Consider the following 6,784-nt stretch of genomic DNA (forward strand, 5'->3'; position numbering starts at 1 on the left):
CCATATATACATATGCACACACACACACACACACATATACATAAATATATATATATATATATATATATATATATATATATATATATATATATATATATATATATATATATATATATATATATATATATATTTAGAGTGGCGAAACCCTATATAGGCCAGTATATTCTCCTGATGAGCCCTTATGTTGGGTGTTGCCTCTGAATTATTTGTCTATATTATTTTTTCTATTGTTTTGGTAAATGACGACTTATACTTATTGACGACATGACTGCCTGTCCATGGATTATTCTTTATGGTTGATTGTGTGTGGCTATGCTTTTTGACCTATGTGATTGTATGGATGAGTAGGGTTAAGGCCTCATTCAAGTGCTGGTCTATATTAATCACTAATTTAGGAAAACAGTCTTCCTTTTCTCCTTCTTTCTCTCTTTTTTTTCTTTTTTTTTGTGTTTGTGCTGTTGCATTGGTGGTTTCTCTTTTCATGATATATATATATATATATATATATATATATATATATATATATATATATATATATATATATATATATATATATAATAGAAAAGAAACATATTCACCGGCTTAGGCCTCCACTCACTTTGCTCGCGACAATCGGCAGCTCAGAACTTCGTTCCTTGCATGTTTACTGTCATGACGTTACATTTCAGGTTTTTTCACATTTTTACAGTTCAGTATTATTCTAACTGTTCAAATTATTTTACGAAAATTTTTTCTCATTTCTAGCTTTAAGAGATTTAGTTGAAAATCACTGGAAGGACAGACGGATCAATAAAAAGCACACCAGTGATTCTCTAATATGCATAAATATGTTCAAACTTTTTTGTCAAATCTAGAAATTCACTCTCTAATAACGCCTTTTGAATCACTTCAGCCGATTGCTTTCAATACTCAGAATGACCCTTTCAACTCAAGCAAGACAAACCAGATAAGAATTTATAATATTAAACTAAAATCAAACTCAAAGACATTGTTGATTGAATCGAAGGAATTTCGATGCCATGCGAAAAGCATCCCAATCCCGCGACTTGATCACCTTTTACGATCTTAAGTATCATATTGTCCTTTCAATGACCAAACATCACAACGACTATTAAAGAAATCTAGATAACCACCATCATGAAGAAGAAGGATTATCAGAGTTTTGGAAGGAATTTATAAATTCCAACTTCAGTTGCCAGGTCATCTCTACCATAACAAGGCTGCATCATTGGCAAATAGATGGATTATGCGTGGGGTAAAAACGTGTTTCAGAAGTATCATTTCCTTAATTAAAGATTTTAACAAAGCCAAACAGTTCCAGAGGGTGAAGCTGCATAGACCTATAGCAATTTCGTTTTCCAGGGTACTCCAAAAGCCAGTGATCAACGATAATTATATATTGTCATTTCCTTCTTCCTAAAATAGTAGATAACAACAAGCATAGTCCCTTCTATATGTATAATAACCAAATAACTTTTTAGTACTTTCTGTAGCTATAGTGCTAAAAATTGAGCGAAATGTGTAGTTAACCTGTATTTTGAACGAAAATTGACAATATCCAGAATACAGCTTGAGATAGCCATTCCTCCCCCCAAAAAAACTTAAAGGTATTCGGATTAAATTCATATAGTGACCCCCCCACCTCCAACTAGGTAGTGACATCTTACAACTCAATGAAAACTTTTTCAATAACAGACATCTCAATAAAAAAAATCTTTCAATAACAGGGTGGTCTGAAATCTCATATTTCTAACGTCTGCTTGACCTTACACTTCCTAGTTCTTCCATGTGAGACTGCTTGAATAAAAGGATTAATTATTAATTACGTCAAATTCAAACGCATCTAAGAAACAGCATTCGAGTGCAAATATCTGTTTTGAACCCGGAGCGCATTAGATTTGTAGTCGTTTGCTCGAAGTTCCTGGGCATTTTCTAAGCGACCATTTTCTCCATGTTGTCTTTGATAGGTTCACCTCCCAGGAATATTCAGTAAATGCTTAGGCTCCTCAGGGCAGCATCCTGGGATTCACGTTTTTCACGATATATCAAGGATATAGGGGATAATCTAGTAAACACCCTACGCCACACCATTTTGCTGATGAAATGGTCTGGTTACTCAATGATTAATTTTCCAGCATAGACAAAAAGGATATAAAAAAATCTAATGGAACGTATTAAAGAAAGACTGAGCATCTTTGAAGCTGGAGTTGAAAAGCATTTCCAAGATACCCCCTTTCGTGTCTTTTGCTGTGCACAATTTCTATTCAGACGTATTGCACATATTTTTCCCGCAGCCGATCTTATATTTAAGCGGGTAAAAAAAGGACGTACTGTATTACCATTCGGAAACAGCCAAACATTTCTGGGATATCTTGTTTTACTTCCTGGAGTTTCTGCAAAACCTCAGCAGCGCCATCAGGTCATCTTCATTGCTTGAAGTTACTCCCTGAAAAGAGAAGTACAAACCATTATACGTTGTTTTTTTTTTTATAAACTGGCTTATCAACTACCAACGCTATGTTTAGTCTGATATTCTTGTTTTCGATAAATTACAAAAAAAACCTTATTACAAAAAGCCTTTGATCATCAGCTTCAGAAATCATTACTTTTTGAGATTATCGGTGTTTCTTAACCAACTGGGCCGTGAGAACACGGTGAAGACAGAAACTGAAATCTGAAGGAGTTGTCAGAAAAAAAACTACCTAATTGATCCAAATAAATTGTGCAATATTCATACTGATCAGAAGCTTTAATTTGTTCTGACTGATCCCTAAGTAGGATATATACATTTTAAACTGAGACACCAAATGACATAATATTTCACATGTTGCTTAGAAAGAGCTTTGAACTAATAAGGAAAACACAGTAGTGTAGCGAGGAATTCTGACAACCAACGTAGAAGTCAAACTAGCTGCTATGATCAGTATATAAGCTGGTCGTCCGTTCTCTAGAACGGAGTTTGATGTTAAGATGAAAGTAAATAATTTCTGAGACCACACTGGGAATCATGGCAAAACAAAACGAAAAATCGCGAAGAAGAGCGAGTCAGGACAACAACAGCCAGTGAAAGCAGTTTTCCCTGACTGTTGTTGTCCTCGTTCTCTCTTCTTCACGATTTGTTGTTTTGTTTTGTTAAGAAGGACAAAAGAAAAATACTAAGTACAAGATACGTATTATGCATTACTTATTAAGTGATTGCTAAACAAGGCATTAACGGGTATGAGACTATCAGAAGTACAAACAATCTTGATATTAACAAAAAAAAAACGGGGGTGCTTAAACGTTCTCAATTTCCTTTCAGTTCCATCATGATAATTTCTGAAAAAAAGGCGAGTAAAACCAATCTCAGTTTTAAGCCACCTCTTGCCTTTCATTTGCGCTTAATCAGTCATAAAAGCAGGTGGGATGCTATGATTTTTTCGTATTTTACTAGAACTCTCAGATAATTTAGCTTTTTTTTAATAATTTACTTTTTTGATGAATTTGTATCCTTTTTCTTCAAATATCACATAACTGCCACTACCTTTCGTCAGTTCTTTAAATACTGGACTCAAAAATAAGAGATACCACTTTCTGCTCAGCTTTTCTAATTTGGATTTGTTCAAAAATTGCCACAACAAAAATTACCTCATGCAATGGACTGTCACATGTAGTTTGTGACGGCAGATAGACAAAACCAAAGGAAAAAAAGAAAAAAAGATGAAAATATTAAGGAAAAAAATGAGAGAAAATGTTACTACTGCTAATATAAACTCGTTACAGAGTCATATGAGACTAAAACACGACGCAAAAACTCATCCTTCATCCCACCTTATTTAAAGCTTCAATTTTGGCAGTACCACATGAAATGCCTAATTTTTAGGTGGGCATATGTCCAGGCTAACTCAGTCGTTCCATCAGGTCGGATATTGGCATGCCCAAAGTGAAAGTGTATCTCAACACATTTCGAAAGTGAGTTAGAAAACCAGAAAGATTTGCCGAGTAGACTTAATACTTTTGATTGCAATTTGCTGAAGTATATCTGCTTCACAGAGAGGAGGGTGGACAAGCAATGAACGGGAAAATACTTCTGTAAATAAAGCTAAAAGACTACTCAATATAATTTTATGTACTATACAAGGGCGTTTCCAAGATTATTGTTCGGGGCAGGGTATTTTTCGGGGGCGGGATGGGGGGTATACGCACAAACAAAAATAAAAATCGTATCAAAAGTTTTACCTAAAGAAATTTTAGGTATGTTTTTGTTTAAAAAAGTTGTATTTTTGTTACGTTTTTGTGTCTTGGACAAAAATTTAGGGGAGGGGGGTGTCAAACCCAGTAGCCCTCTGGATATGGCTTTCTTACTACATACCGAAATGAACAAACATCGTTCAACTGTATTACGTAATTTAACAGATTTATTGGGCAGTTTTTGAACAAATAACTGCTCCCGTTAAAAGATTAAAAGTCTTACTTTCACACTCCAGTAAAATTATGAAAATGTTAGATATTTTCTTTCCTTTTAGGCTCAACCAAGTACAGAATGGGCTAAAATCACTTCGGCTACAGAAGATTACCTTCTTACGCCTTGTCACCAGGCTTAACCTCAAAGATTATTCTCGACGAATTTCTCAAAAGAGCGTCTAGCATATCCTCCAATTTCTCTCCATCCCGACCAAGCCAATTTCTAGGATCTCTCACATAGTTTCCAAAAAAATTATTTGAACGAGTCAATTCTCCAATCCCTGTGGTAGGAAAATGTCTGGCTAGACTGTTAGAAAAAACTTAGACATAGGAAAATAAAAGGGTAGAAAATGAAAGACAACAGTAATGAATCCTGTGGTTTATTTCTAAGCGACGATGGAATTTAATCTTTGTCGATCTTTACTGTTTGATCATGACTAAGTAATCTGCACTCTGTTCGATAATGACTAAATATTTTCTCTCAAAGCTACCAAGGATGCAGCTGTTCCCAATCATTACAGGAAATAAATTCTCAATCTTTATAATGCTCTAAAATTCCATGAAATACTTATAAATAGACGAATGAATAAATCAAGGCGAATCTTCATCTTGTGACAGTTAGATACCACATATTAGATTTTGAGGTTAGAACTCAAACTGGGAAGAAAAGACCGCATAGGGTGGACAACTATATGTATATAGCTTCAAGCATATGGGAATAATTCATATTTATTAGATATATTGGTTAGCTATGCCTGGTAATGTACCTACACTAATTTTCACTTGCATTTGAAACATTTAGCAGATACTTCGGGATAGTAGATAAGAAAAGTCACATAATAACATAGTCTGAACAGTTCCCTAAAATAGGTTTCAAATTACATGGACAATAGCTGAACTTGTTGAGAAGACACTTTCAGTGTCAATTCTGTCGAAAGGCCGGAAAGCATATTTAAAACAGTAATATTGTTTCTACACGAAAAAAGAAGTTGATGCCTTGTCCATAAGTCGCTTATGGCAGCAACAAAGCAAAAATGCAAAAATTATGATCTGATTTATTTTCAGAGCCTGATAATATTCAAAGATTAAAAGGTTTAGGTACCTGTGTATTATACGTCACTCACTCACGTTTACGCTGAGTAAAACTCGAGAACAAACCGGTTTTTTTGTTAGTTTCTTTCAGCTTAGCGTAAGACAAGACAGAGACAAGTGACAGAGTAGATGGGAAATATATAACTCGGGCTATATATTTGCACATTAGGTGGGGGATGGGGATAAAGTATTTGGACAATTTGAAGTTAGAAAACAATTCTTACTTTATAATTTGCAGAATAATTGTACCTAACACATTTTGCATGAATACCCGCTATACTTTACCCCCATTCCCCTAATGTGCAAATATATAACCCAAATTTGTTGTAAAGCAACAAAGAAACTAACGAAGAAACCGGTTTGTTTTCCAGTTTTACGCATCGTAAACTTGAGTGAGTGGCGTATAATACACAAATGCTGAGGTTTAATTTAAAGGTTTGACACCTGAAATTGAAAATATGAAGTAAACATTTCTTTTAATTCGTTGATGAATTTTTCATAGGATTTGATTTGAGAGGCTCCACTAGCCAGATTATTGGAAAGAGCTTTTTTTTTCTTCAAATGAATAACTGACGACAAAGTTATCTGAATTCCTGGCAACGAAATGGCTGTTGTGAAGACTACTTTAGACAAAAAAAGAAGGTCAGCTGACATGTTTTCCCTCGCCTATAAAATCTTTTTTTTTCTTTGCTCGGCAATAAAGTAATGTGTTTTTTCTAAATATTGTTACGTCTCCCTTTCTTCTTTGCAAAAATGCTCAGAGCACTGTTTTTTTCTTATTTTTAGAAGATGAAGTTTTTTTTTAGCGCTAAAACGTGTATGCTGTGTCATACATGGACAAGCCAGGGATTTCAACAACACTACCAATGAGTACGGGAAAAGGAAAGCTGAAAGAGAGAGAGACAGAAAAAAAAAACACACACAATCAAGTGTTAACAAGAAAGTCACAAAGTTAATTATTTTAAAGTCATATATCATTATATAACATTTTTAGTTTGCTTACGAGAGCTCCAAGGTAAAAGAACCAGTTTTACCAAAATGACACACTAGACACGTCTGTTTACATTGTTTCCAACTATTCTATGCTCTGCGGACCATATTTTGCAATTACACAGAATTAAGATTATTTCGAATTTTTAAGTAGATTATCCTGATAGTGTTGTACTGTCAGTTTGATTGTGTTGCGGAGCAAAGCTATCATTTATTTCGTCTTTTTACGTCTTTTACGGTAAGTGATAGACACTTGAAA

General features: G+C 34.4%; 1 long non-coding RNA gene across 2 annotated transcripts in view; it reads left to right on the forward strand.

The window, feature by feature from the left end:
• LOC136030321 (uncharacterized) overlaps nt 1-6,256 on the forward strand; it is a 48,690-nt gene extending 42,434 nt beyond the window's left edge. The window contains exon 3 of one of the 2 annotated variants that reach the window (XR_010618245.1): nt 6,038-6,256. This is a non-coding gene — a long non-coding RNA (uncharacterized LOC136030321). Of the gene's footprint in view, nt 1-744; nt 1,041-6,037 lie in introns of those variants that run through there. The other variant, XR_010618244.1, reaches the window with a different exon arrangement.
• Nucleotides 6,257-6,784: the final 528 nt, after the last annotated feature.

Source organism: Artemia franciscana, chromosome 8 (assembly GCF_032884065.1).
Source record: "Artemia franciscana chromosome 8, ASM3288406v1, whole genome shotgun sequence".
NCBI lineage: Eukaryota > Metazoa > Arthropoda > Branchiopoda > Anostraca > Artemiidae > Artemia > Artemia franciscana.